The 14221-nt window shown below is 40.2% G+C and overlaps 1 pseudogene; it reads right to left on the bottom strand.

Annotated features, from left to right (window-relative positions):
• Positions 1-5849: 5849 nt before the first annotated feature.
• Positions 5850-7368, bottom strand: LOC122895308 (annotated as a pseudogene).
• Positions 7369-14221: the final 6853 nt, after the last annotated feature.

The following is a 14221-nucleotide window of genomic DNA, read 5'->3' on the forward strand; positions in this document are numbered from 1 at the left end:
TCACCCTCAGAGGACAATCTGCTCAGTCACCAAAAGGGATACTTTCAAAGACTTTTCTTGGATAAAGTCCACTCATGTGGTCAGCTGTGACCTCCTCTTACTGCTCTAGGCGCCCTGGTTTGGGACTTGATATCTCGAGTCCCTGCTCGAATGGGAAGCAGAGAGGCCTTTCTTTTTAAGGCCTCTCATTTTGGAACACATCAGAAACCACCAGTTAGCTTGTTAAATATTTTTCCAGATTTTCTTTTTCATTCTCAAATAATTTAGCCATCGCCCTGCTTATTGTCAGGAGTCATTAAAGACAGCCAACTGCTTGTGTTCCTTTCACAGGCAAATACAAACTGGGAGGTTTGGGGAGGTGCAGCGTGGGGGAGAGGAGGGCTTTTCACTTCGCTGGCAGAAAATTTGGAACTGTCGAGAAAGAAGAGTCGAAAATACTGGTTCAGATTTTCCTAAACTAAATTGCGAACTTGAAGTTTCTACCAGCGACCGTAGTGCTCGTCTCCTGGAAATGGTCACATTTCTCTTTCTTAGCTGTCGCTTCAAATTTGAAACTGCTCTCAGAGGGCTCCATACCCCCCTCCCCATTTTATTTATTCTCGAAAGCAAGGTTCCCAGGCTGACTCCCACGACTCCCTGGAGGAGAAACCATGGCCAGAGCATCTTTCTCCTGCCAGCTGTGGACACCAATCCAAACCCCTCAACGACTCACATCCTTCCCCAGCAACTCAATGGCTTGTGCAGCTTGTTTGAATAGCAGCTGAGGGGGATAGACGGGAAGGGTGTGAAGGGGTTGGGGGCGGGTCTCTTGTTAGGGCCCCAGAGAATGAGGCTGAGCATGGGACCAGACCTGCTTCCAGAACAGGCTGCTGCTGCCATGCTGCCAGAAACAACTCATTCCCTGAAGAGACTCTGACTCATGCCTCTAATAGGACTATTATGGTTTCCTGGCTGCAAACTGGTCCTTTCGAAATGCAGAGGTTTTTTTTTTTTTTTTCTCTCTTTTTGAAATTTGAATTCTGAGTTGTGCGTGTAGATTAATTCCCCTTTCATGTTCTCACAGTGCCTTTTGAAGGCTCTCTTCACAATATCCCTTTGCTTGACTAGATTTTAAACTCTACATATGCAAGGACTGGTGTCTGCTCCATAGGCTACTGTACGTCCAGTAGCTGGAATAGTAAACAGGGCAGAGAGGCACATGGTAATGGTTTGTTGAGTGAGTGAATGAAAAAATGATATATTTTGCCTCTGCAGCCCTACCAAGGAAGAAGAGGTTTTAAGAGAGCTCAGACCCACCCAAAGCAATAGCAGGGGAACAACTAAGGAACATATCCCAGAATTTCACTAGGGTTTTATGTGGGTCACAAGTCAACAATATGGTCATTTGATTTCTATGCTATAGTAGAATAGAAGTAAATTGGAGTAGGGAGGTAGAGTACTTGTAGAGAGGTGACTCTAACAGGACTATAAAAGGCAGACCGAATTTTAGCAAAGTGGAGGAGTGTGAGAACACCGATTGAAGGGGCCTCTCACCCTACAAACGTCACAAACACTGAAATCATCTCTACATTACACAAAACGTAATAATCATACTGTCAACGGCAACTTTCGGTCATCGGGGAAGTTTACTTAGATGAGCTAGTTTATTTCCAAATGGTGCTAGGCCCCTGAGGTATTAGCATGTTTTGGAACACTGATTTTATTTCTTCAAATCCTTTGGAAAATCTACCACTTTTCTTTGACAAGGGTAATAATAATTGTATCCTATTCTGTTTCTACTTCACAAAATATAAGACAAGATGTTCCATAGGTGGCCAGCCTTGTGACGAGGAGAATCCTCTAACTCCTAGAGTCTTTATGCATAGCTGTGCTGGAAATTTCCTTCAACCAGAAACATAAAAGAAAGAGTCGACAGAGGAAAAAAACAAAAACAAAAACAATGATGAGAAGCTATGCTCAGGGTGCAGAGATGCTTGGAGTACCGTTCTTGTTTTGACCAGGCTGACAAAGGAATAGAAATTTCTGGTGATTTCACAGGAGAGAAAAACAAGACTTGGGCACCTGGAGGAAGCAGAGGAGCTTTTAATCAGATAATGGAGTGTCAGGTATTTGCCAACAGAAGCTGTGATTCTTCCAAAGACCTTTTTATGTTCATGCCACATTGAACAATACTTGCTTCAGATTTCTAGGTAAGGAGAAAACATGGCATGGCTCAAGCCATAAAAAAATGTGTCCTTATTCCAGAATTTAATTTTTGAGGGCACACGTGGGTTTCCCCTGGTCTGTTGTCTAGCTTGCAAGATACCACCCATTTAACACCTGAGGACAACCGATGCCAAGCATTCACAGTGTCATGTGAAATATCTAGAAGTAGTTCCAGCCAAATTATTATTGGAGGAGGACTTAAAGGGAAAGGTGAAAACAATGAAGAAAGGAAAGATGAACTCTTTAACACTCCGTTTGTTTATTTATTTAATTCCAGTATAACTAACATACCGTGTTATGTTAGTGTCAGGTGTACAATATGATGTTTCAGCAGCTCCTTACTGCTCATCGGAAGTGTACTCTTAATCCCCTTCACCTGTTTCACGCATCCCCCCCCACTTGCCTCCCCTCAGGAGCCATCAGTTTTTTCTCTAGTTAAGAGTCTGTTTCTTGGGGTGCCTGGGTGGCTCAGTGGGTTGAGGCCTCTGTCTTCAGCTCAGGTCATGATCTCAGGATCCTGGGATCCAGCCCTGCATCGGGCTCTCTGCTCAGCAGGGAGCCTGCCTCCACCTCTCTCTGTGCCTGCCTCTTTGCCTACTTGTGATTTCTGTCTGTCAAATTAAAAAAAAAAAAAAAGTATTTTTCTTGGTTTTCCTCTTTCTTCCCACCATGATCATTTGTTATGATTCTTAAATTACACATATGAGTGAAATCCTATGGCATTTGTCTTTCTCTGACCTATTTCAGTTAGCATTTTACCCTCTAGCTCCATCCATGTTGTTGCAGATGGCAAGATGTCATTCTTTTTTATGGGTGAATAATATTCCATTGTGTATAATAACATCTTTTACAGTTAGGCTGTTGATTTGAGAACTCTCTTGTTTTTTAATGTAAGTGGTCATAGCTATAAGTTTTTCCCCTTAGCAATGTTTTCACTATGTCTCATAAATTTTGGGATTTTGGGTATTTGTTTTCATTCATCTCTAAGCATTACTGAATTTCCTTTGTGACATCTTCTTTGATCCACTGGTTGTTTAAGAGAGTGTTCTTTAATTTCCAGAAATTTGTGAATTTGCCAGTTTTCCTTCTGTTACTCATTTATTTCTAAATTCATCCTGCTGTGGTCAGAGGAGATACCTTCCATGATATCTATCTTTATATTTATTTTTTGAGTATTGAGATATATTTGAGTTTATTATTAGTTTCAAGTGTACATGATGATTTGATATTTGTGTGCATTGAAAAATGACCACTACAATAAATCTAGTTATGAATTTTTTCTTGCGATGAGAACTTTTAAGACTGATTCTTCCAAATATATAATACAACATTGTACATTTCAAATATACAATACAGTACTATTAACTATAGAGAGTATGTTGTACCTTACATCCTCAGGACTTATTTATTTTGCAACTGGAAATCTGTAGCTTTTGACCACCTTCACCCATTTTGTCTACCCCTCTACCCTCTACCTCTGGCAACCACCTCTCGGGTCTCTGTGTCTATGGGTAGTGTTGTTTTGTTTTGTTTCTGCGTATGAAAGTCATACAGCGTTTGTTTTTCTCTTCTGACTTACTTCACTTAGCATAAGTTCCCTTGAGGTACATGCATGTGGTCACAAATGAGAAGATTTCCTTCTTTTTTATGGCTGAATAATAATCCATAGTATATATACATTTTCTTTATTCATCCATTGTTGGACACTTAGGTTGCTTCCATGTCTTGGCTGTTATAAACGATGCTGCAATAAACAAGAGGATGAGAATATCTTTTCCAGTTGGTGTTTTTAAAGATTTTATTTATTTATTTGACAGACAGAGATTACAAGTAGGTGGAGAGACAGGCAGAGAGAGAAAGGAAGAAGCTCACGCCAAGCAGAGAACGGGGCTCGATCCCAGGACCCCGAGATCGTGACCCCAGCCAAAGGCAGGGGCTTCTGCCTTCTGCCACTGATCCACCCAGGTACCCCCAGTTGGTGTTTTTATTTCCTTTAGGTAAATACCCAGATGTAGGATTGCTAGACCGTATGATAGTTCTATTTTTAATTTTTTGAAGAACCTCCATTCTATTTGCCAAAGTGACTTCACCAATTGATATTCTTCTACTTTGTCCTAAGTTTAAGTAATTTGTGTATTTCAATGAATTTTTCATTTCATATGTTTTATCAATTTTATGGGATCCAAATTATTTGTAATATTTTCTTATTAGCTTTTTAATTGCTGTAACGTCTCTACTGAGAGAGTATCCATTTTACTCTTTCAAAGAATCAGTCTTTGGGGCCACCTTGGTGGCTGAGTCAGTGAAATATTTGACTCTTGATTTCAGCTCAGGTCACAGTCTCAAGGTATTAAGATCGAATCCTGCGCTGGGCTCTTCCATGAGTGTGGAACCTGCCTAGGATTCTTTCTCTGCCCTCCCATATTCTTCTCTCTCTCAAACAAACAAGCATACAAACAAAACCCAAAGAAACAGACTGTTTTTATTGATTTCTCCCTGTTATTTTTCTATTGGCAGTATCACTAATTTCTGCTCTTAACTTTAATATTTATTTCCTTCTACTTTGGATTGAATTTGTTCTTCTTTTTCTTGGCTTAAAGTTAAAGCTTTGCTCATTGACTTTAGAAGCTTCTTAAAAAAGTAATTATTTAAAAAATTAATATTGTTTAAGTTATCTTATAAGACTGTTTCATCTTCATCCAATAAATTCTTGTATTATTTTTTCATTTTCATTCAGTTAAAAATATTTTCTAGTTTCTATTGTGATTTATTCCAAACATTTGGGTATTTTCATATATTTTTTCTTTATTGGCTTCTAATTATTTCCATTATGGTCACAGATATTACTCTGTATGATCTTAGTACTTTTCATTCTATTGAGATTTATTGTATAGCATAGTATATGGTATTTCTTTATAACATTCCACATGATCTGAAAAGAGTGAATATTCTGAAATTGTTGGGCATAGTGTTCTATAAATATTAGGTCAATTTGGTTTGTATTATTTTTGGCTATGTTATATCGTTAATGACTTCTGTTTAATTGTTGAATCAATAGTTATGTTTTTATCTGAAATAAAAAACCTTTATCCGGTTGCTTAGAGCTACTTTAAATAGATTGGGAGCACATCACTAATCCTTTTTACATTGATTTTTACCATTTCAGATTCTTGAACTCTGGACTATTTTGATCTCTTGCTTCCAGGGCTAGATTTCATCATTAAGTAGGTTTTTTGGAAGATATGGTTTTTTAAAAAATTCTTTATGTAAATTCAATTTAGTTAACATATATTGTAGTATTAGTTCCAGGGGTAGAATTTAGAGATTCATCAGTTGTGTATAACACCCAGTGGTCATTGCGTCAAGTGCCCCCCTTAGTGCCTGTCACCTAGTCACCATTTTCCCCTAACGTACTTCCCCTCCAGCAACGCTCAGTTTGTTTCCTAGAATTCAGTATTTTTTTTTTTCTCATTAAACTTTTGTTTTAATGGGTCTCAAAATTCTGTGACAGATTTTTGGTCAAGTTGTTTCCATTAAAAAGTATTGATTTTAAAAACTAATAACTTAAAACTGCCACACACACACACAAAAACAAATGGTCCACAAAACATTCTCCTTTCCTTCTGAAGGTTTTACGATGCATTGTTATCATTAACCAGTCTTTTACTATTAAACTGAAATGGCCAATTGACACAAACAGTTCTGAGACCGTTCTTCCACCACTGATTAAGACTGGGGTGGCAGGTATTGGGGACAATATTCATTTAGCCTTCTGAGCTTTCTGGGCAGACTTGGTGACCTTGCCAGCTCCAGCTGCCTTCTTGTCCACTGCTTTGATGACACCCACAGCAACCGTCTGTCTCGTGTCACGAACAGCAAAACGGCTCAGAGGAGGATAGTCAGAGAAGCTCTCAACACACATAGGCTTGCCAGGAACCGTATCAACAATGGCAGCATCACCAGATTTCAAGAGCTTGGGACCATCTTCCAGCTTTTTTCCAGAAGGACGATCTATCTTCTTCAGCTCAGCAAACTTGCAAGCAATGTGAGCTGTGTGACAATCCAGCACAGGTGCATATCCAGCACTAATTTGGCCTGGATGGTTCAGGATAATCACCTGAGCTGTGAAACCAGCTCCTTCCATCAGTGGGTCATTTTTGCTGTCACCAGCCACATTGCCATGATGAACATCTTTGACAGATACGTTCTTGACATTGAAGCCCACATTGTCCCCAGGAAGAGCCTCACTCAAAGCTTCATGGTGCATTTCAACAGACTTGACTTCAGTTGTAACATTGACTGGAGCAAAGGTGACCACCATGCCAGGCTTAAGAACACCAGTCTCCACTCGGCCCACAGGGACAGTACCAATACCACCAATTTTGTAGACATCCTGGAGAGGCAGGCGCAAGGGCTTGTCAGTTGGACAAGTTGGTGGCAGAATGCAATCCAGAGCTTCAAGCAGTGTGGCATTCCCATCTTTACGGGTGACTTTCCATCCCTTGAACCAAGGCATGTTGGCACTTGGCTCCAGCATCTTGTCACCATTCCAACCAGAAATTGGCACAAAGGCTACTGTGTCGGGGTTGTAGCCAATTTTCTTAATGTAGGTGCTGACTTCCATAACGATTTCCTCGTATCTCTTCTGGCTGTAGGGTGGCTCAGTGGAATCCATTTTGTTAACACCAACAATTAGTTGTTTTACACCCAGTGTGTAAGCCAGAGGGCATGCTCACAGGTCTGCCCGTTCTTGGAGATACCAGCTTCAAATTCACCAACACCAGCAGCAACAATCAGGACAGCACAGTCAGCCTGGGATGTGCCTGTAATTATGTTTTTGATAAAGTCTCTGTGTCCTGGAGCATCAATGATGGTCACATAATATTTGCTGGTCTCGAATTTCCACAGGGAGATATCAATGGTGATACCACGTTCACGTTTAGCTTTCAGTTTTTCCAAGACTCAGGCATACTTGAAGAAGCCTTTTTCCATCTCCGCAGCCTCCTTCTCGAATTTTTCGATAGTTCTTTTGTCGATCCCACCACATTTGTAGATCAGATGACCAGTAGTGGTAGACTTGCCCGAATCTACGTGTCCGATGACAACAATGTTGATATGAGTCTTTTCCTTCCCCATTCTGGTTTAGGTTGAGCGGTGGTTTTCACGACACCTGTGTTCTGGCGGCAAACCCGTTGTGAAAAAGCTAGAATTCAGTATTTTAAAGAAGCCTAATATTTCACATGGTTGGAAATTTCTATCTGTGTTTTTTGTGCTTGTTTGAGTATATCTATGGACTTACTCTTCAGAACTTGATACACATTATTCCAATGACTTCTGTAATTAAAATATCTAGGTATAAGTCTCGGGTCATCCTGAAATTTTGCCCTTATTTATGACATTTTTTTCCTGCCCAGAAGTCTCCCTTTATTTATTTTTTGATTTACATATTTTATTATGAAATATTGTACGCACACAGATACCTTTATTCCTGAAGTTTAGTAGTTGAACCAAACTATGTCATGACATCATGTTGTATCAATTTTACCTGGTATGTCGTGTACTCTTCCAAGTTTACAGATTCTGTTCTTTCTTCCTTCAAGGAGAATTTATATGATCATACATCTGTGAATACATTGCCCCCCTACTATTGTCTCTTTTTTCTTCAAGGACACAAATATATTTAGGACGAATTGTCTTTGTCCTCTCTGTCTAGCATATTGTCTTCATTCATTTCACTTCTTTTGTTTTTCTTATATATTCACTCTTTTTCTCTTAACATGTTCCTTCATACCATTAATATAAAATTCAGGCATAACTATTTCATCTTTTGCTGGATGCTGGTTACTTATCTGATATAAATGGGGAGGGTTTGGGGATATTTTCAATATGCTCTTAGCATTCTGCATCTCCTTTTCCATATCATGTTGTTATATGATCTTTGTACTCTTACTTTACTGAAGTGGTATTCTTTTTTTTTGAAGTGGTATTCTTATTAAATTCTTCTATAGGGAGCACCTAGGTGGCTCAGTGGGTTAAGCCTTTGCCTTCAGCTCAGGTCAGGATCTCAGAGTCCTGGGGTGGAGTCCCACATCGGGCTCTCTGCTCATCAGGGAGCCTGCTTCCCCTCTCTCTCTGCCTGCCTCTCTGTCTATTTGTGAGCTCTCTCTGTGTGTCAAGTAAATAAATAAAATATTAAAAAAAATTCTTCTATAGGACATACTCTAAGAGAATCTGCTTATTTCTTGAGTTTCCACTTTTGGTAATTCACTTGTCTTTTGCATGTATATTCCTTTATCCTCTTTTTGTTGTATCTCTATGCAGCTTCTATTTAATTTCTTTTAATCTTGCTTATGCTTGGAAAGCTTTTGTTCAAACCTCTAGCTTCTGTAAGATAGCATGAGACTTGACACATATTCTCTTTATAGCAGATGCTTTTGATACTCCCCCCCAATCACCTTCTCTCACCTGAGTATACCAGCAGCTGCAGACAGTTCTTGGCAAGCTGACAGCTTCCCTTCTCAAGCACCTGCATTTCTCCTCTTTACTGCCAAAGGCCTTCTTCGATAATATGGGAGTTTGCTTTATTGTGTACAAGCACACTTTAGAAGTGTGGGTGGAATTTTGCTTCTGGGGGTAACTTTTAACTGATAGAGGATGGGAATCAGCAGATAAAGGTCATCGAAGAGTATCCACCACAGGGAATACATTAATCAAGTGAACATGATAACTCAGCCCTTTCGAGATCAGCCAGCGTGTCCTCAGCCACCATACTGCATACACATGGGCCCATGAAGAGTGTGGCCATGATGTCAAGCATAGATGTCCTGTATGGGTCCAACTATTGTTGTGCTCTCTCTCACTTAGGCCAATCTAGTAATTGCCATTGCTCAACGTCCAACATGTTAGCCCACGTACTAGTGTTGAGCCCTTCATCTGATAGATACTACCATTCAAGGATACTAACCATCTCGTTGGTGGCAAGTTGATTCCATCGGATCCCTTCTACCATAAGGGAAAGTAATTCTTTCTACTTGATATTGATAAGTATAAGTATTCCAGGTACAGGTTTGCCATCTCTGCCCACGATGTCTTGGCTAACGCCTAACTGAAAGTAGAATTTCTGAATTACTAATGTAAGATCCTGCCTAATGTTGCCTTGGATCAAGCAACCCAGATAGTTACTTAACTTTACCCTAAGGAGGTGTGACAGTGGGCAATGGCCATGGAATCCATTTGTCCTACTATATATTATATCTCCTAGAAGCTGCCAGCATGATAAAAAGTTGGAATGTCCTCTTAAAGACATAGACAAGGCTCCAGATTGGAGAATAACACTTTTAAGGATCAAAGTGTATTACATGGTGCTTTGTCCTTGGTAGACTATTGGGTCGATTACTGTGTCTTTGGTAGCTAAAATATAAGATGGAACCGAGGGATGGAAGTTGAACTGACTACCCTCACTCTCACCACCACTGTCCCAATTAGGGAGTTTTAATTTCCTATTCCTACTACTTTAGGGTCTACAGAATTAAGGTCCTGGTCTCCAAGGAGATAACACTTCTACCAGGGGACACAACTGGGATTCCACTGGATGTAAAGTTATGACCGATACTCTTGTGTCAATAGACTATGTAAGGCTAAAAAAAAAAAAAAGTTAGTATACTAGTGGTGGTAATCAATACTGACAATCACGAGACTCTGATTTTTTTGTTGTAAGACTGTACAGGGTCTGAACTCAGTAGATCCATCAAGGAGCCTCTGATAATTCTGTGCCTGAAGGAAGGGCAGTTTCAGCAACAAAGGATTAAGGAGATCAAGGTCAGACATCTCAAAGATCTGTGTGGTCTCAAGGAAAAGCAACCTAGGAGTGCAAAAGTTCTGACTGAGTGTGAGATCTAACTAGAATTGATGCAAAGGGAAGGAGAAAATAAAATCAGTTGCTTTGGGTCTAGCAGAGGCCAAAGGGACTTCAGGTTTCCCATTAATTGTCTTAGCTGCAGCAGGGGCATCTCCGGCTTTTTCCCTTAAGCATCATTTAGAGAGTGAAATCAAGGTAGGGCGTGAGCAGATCTGGGAGCTACTAAGGGTGACTATGGCAGATGCTGCTAATAGCATTTCTTATATCTCTTTAACCCACCAGAGTTCACCTGCTACTGTGTGAAACGGTCGTTACCCTCAATGCCCTAATGTTCTTGTCCTTCAGTGGTATAATTCTGAGGTGCATTCAACAGGCTTTCTCAGGAGGTCCCAAAATATTACACCTCAGTTGCCTATAGCAGTAACCTCATCAATACCATGGCTCCTCCAGACTGTCTACCTGAAGATAGGGAGGCTGGAGCATTTACCAAAATATTACACCTCAGTTGCCTATAGCAGTAACCTCATCAATACCATGGCTCCTCCAGACTGTCTACCTGAAGATGGGGAGGCTGGAGCATTTACCTACTCCACTGTACCTTGTGCTGAATTGCCCTTGGGGGCATGAAATTCCTGCTCCCACAGTCTGCACTAGCCTATCCTACAAAGGCCTGGCAGAATGCAGAAGGACTGAAATGCAGGAAAACTATGCAGCAGGTGTGAGGTGGGGCACTGCCAGTGCAAGGCGAGTCTGAGCCCTTCAGAAGTTGCCTCTGCAGCTACAGGTGAAATCAGAGGTGGGCCAAGGGTATGACTCTCACATCAGAGCCATCTGCTACACATGCTTGCTTCCTCCCCCCTGCCTGTCGCTACTTCCAAACTCTCTCCTTGCTTCACATCACAGTGTAATCTGTCCACAGGGATAGCCCTCATCACCAAGCATATATGTTGATGGGAATGTAAATTGGTATAGCTATTATGGAAAATGGTATGGAGGTTCCTTAAAAAAAAAAAAAGAACTACCCCGTGATCCAGGAATCCTACTTCTGGGTATATATTTGAAGGAAACAAAATCACTATTCTGAAAAGATACCTGCATCCCCCTGTTCATTGCAGCATTATTTACAGTAGCTAAGACATGGAAACAACCTAAGAGTCTATTGATAGATGACTGGATAAAGAAAATGTGGTAAATGTATACAGTGAAATATTATTCAGCCATAAAAAAAAAACAACAAAAAAACGAACCCAGGAAATTCTGCCATTTGTGACAACATGGATGCCCCCTGATGGTGTTATGCTGAGTGAAATAAGCCAGCCAAACAAAGACAAATGTGGAATCTGCAAAAAAAAAAAAAAAAAAAACAAAACAAAAAAAACAAAAAAAACCTCAGAGATATAGAGAACAGATTGATGGTTGTCAGAGATGGGGAGCTGGGGGTAGAAGAACGAGTGCAGGTGGTCGAAAAGGACGAACTTCCAGTTTTAAGAGTAATTAATTGTGGGGAGGTAAGGTGTATCATGCTGACTAGAGTTAATAATGCTATATTGTTTATTTGAACATGGCTAGGATACATCTTAAATGTCCTCGCAAGAGAAAAAAATTTGGAACATGTGAGGTGATGGATTTTAATTAACTTGTCATGATAATCATTTTACTGTATATACATGCATCAAATTATTATGCTACACGCCTTAAACTTAGATGATGTTATATGTCAATTATATCTCAGTAAAACTGGGAAGACACAGAGAAGAAGGGAAAGGTCAGCTGATGCTCCACTGACTTAGTTTACCCAGGTAGCAACAGCAGGTAGTTGTAATTTGGATTGGGTCCCTGATTACAAGGTCACAGGTGAAAAACCCCTCCCACACTGATATCCTGAAAGAAAAGACCTTTATCTCCAGCTCAGACTAGCTAGAGTGGGTTCTGTGGTGTGGAATAAAAAACTCTGATGCATAGAACTCCATGATGTTGGACAAAGGGCATTCTGCTGTAGGAAATTTGGTGGAATGTTATTAAAAGGAATGAAGACCAGATAAACTGAAGCAGTAACTATGAACTTTAAGATAATCTGTGTAGATTAACTCAGGTACTGAGATAATTTGTGTAGGTTAATTTAGGTTCGGAGTTCTACATGAAATATTCAAAATAGGAATTTTGTGCCTTTCTACTAAGAGTCTAAAATTTCAAAGGTGGCCTGATCTTTGTATGCAGGAAGGAGGTTTTCAGGCGCAGAGAGCCAGGGAAACGTTTTTCTTATGAAATCATTTCTGCCCTTGCAATTTTGGCTCCTTGTAGCTCCGATCAATTGTTTTATTTATCAGTAAGTGCCACAAATGCTACCCAAAAAGTAAAATGCAGCAAAACAAATCAAAGTAGAACAGCTCTCTTTTGTGGACAAATTTTACTTTCTGGGCCATTATGACTGATTTCCTACGAGCTCAGGGTTCCAGAGGCAACCCAAAGTGGATTTTCTTAATTCTGCTCATAAATCTGTTAAAAAAGAAAAAAATTCAATCAAATAAATCTGACGATGGAATTGGTTTTATTAAGTGATTCACATATCAGGGCAACATCCCATCTAGCCCACAGAGGAGAGCTAAATGAAAAAAAGGTTTTTAAAGGCAGAGAGGGGGCATAACAAAAAGAAGAAAGAAATTTCTCAGCAAAGAATGCAATGTTTAGGCAAGGTTGCCCTCCTGCCGGGAACTGAAGGGGTCTATCAGAATTTTCTGGTATTGACCAGGAAATTCCATGATGATTGGTTAAAGGTTACATTCCTAGGGGATTGAAACTGGAGATGAGTTAGGTATTAAGTCTTGGTTTACTGACTTGTGGGCCTTCAGCTAAGTGACATCATTTTGGGTGTGTGGTTTTTTTGTTTTTTTTTTTTTTTAAACAATTCCCTCTTTTTTTGGGAACAATTCCTTTCTTTTGATCCGACTCTTAGCTTAACTCAGAGATCTGATCAAAATGTAAGACCACTCTCAGCTACCACTCTGTGGTTCTGGAAGCCTTCATTGACCCTCTGCATGGCATTCACAAGGCATGAGGTTTTTGCTTCACCCCTGTAATATTCATAGGTTCCAACTTCAGGTTCACATTCGTTAAACTGGTCACCCTCTGTGTTCCTTTTTTGACGTTCCGGCTGTAGGGTGCTCATTTGCTTGGTGGTTAGCAGCTGGGAACATGCATTTAAAGCTTTTGCCAGGGAGATTATTATGATTACTATAAGCAAGATAGCTCCGAGTGTTTGGAGTATACTTTGAAACCATGGTTCCCAATACCCAAACCAAACAAGATCCTTAAGTCAAAGAAAGGTCCCGTGGGAAGAATCACCTTTTTAAGCCAACTGACTTGTTTTTGCTTTTATGGATTTGAGTTTTAATTTCTTGACAAGTGTTAGTCTAGGTACAGCACGGGGTGTTGACCACAGCACAGACACCTCCTTGCTCAGCTCAAAGATAATGAAGAGCTGTTTATTATCAAGAACAACTTGGGCCAGAGAGCTGTCTTTGTTGGGCAACTATTGCTTTAGCAGCAGATTCTGTACTAACTTTAAGAATTAAGGAGAGGTTCTTGATCAGAGTCTTATTTACATTTACCCCTAGCCAGGGAAGCTAGGGACCTGCCAAAAGAAGTAAATCCTGAAACATGAAAGCTTCCTGGAACATTCTTTTTTTTCTTAAGATTTTATTTATTTGAGAGAGAGAATGAGCAGGGAAGAGGGGCAGAGGAAAGTAGAGAAAGAAAAGGAAAAGCAGGCTCCTACTGAGGCCGATGCGGAACTTGATCTCAGGACCACGGGATCATGACCTGAGCCAGAGGCAGACACTTAACCACCTGAACCACGCAGATGCCCCTGGAACATTCTTTTATATTCTTTTATAGCCGATGTGAATTCAGAGGAGTCAACCAAAGAGATGTATTATTTTGCTTGTGAAAAGTTAGGGGCACAGTTCTATTTTTTCCCCCTACCCTGAAATAAAATGTTCTAAATTCAGAGCTTACCCCCATTCTTAGCAATGGCTTGGGAGAGGAAGATGAGGTATTATCTTTCCAGGCCCATGCCAGAGTAAAGGAAAGGAGAAAATGGAGAAAGTGTTTCATGTTCACTTAGACTATGAAGTCTTGATCTGCCGTCTTGGGCAGAAA

This window comes from Neovison vison, chromosome 1 (assembly GCF_020171115.1).
Source record: "Neovison vison isolate M4711 chromosome 1, ASM_NN_V1, whole genome shotgun sequence".
NCBI classification, from domain to species: Eukaryota; Metazoa; Chordata; class Mammalia; order Carnivora; family Mustelidae; genus Neogale; species Neogale vison.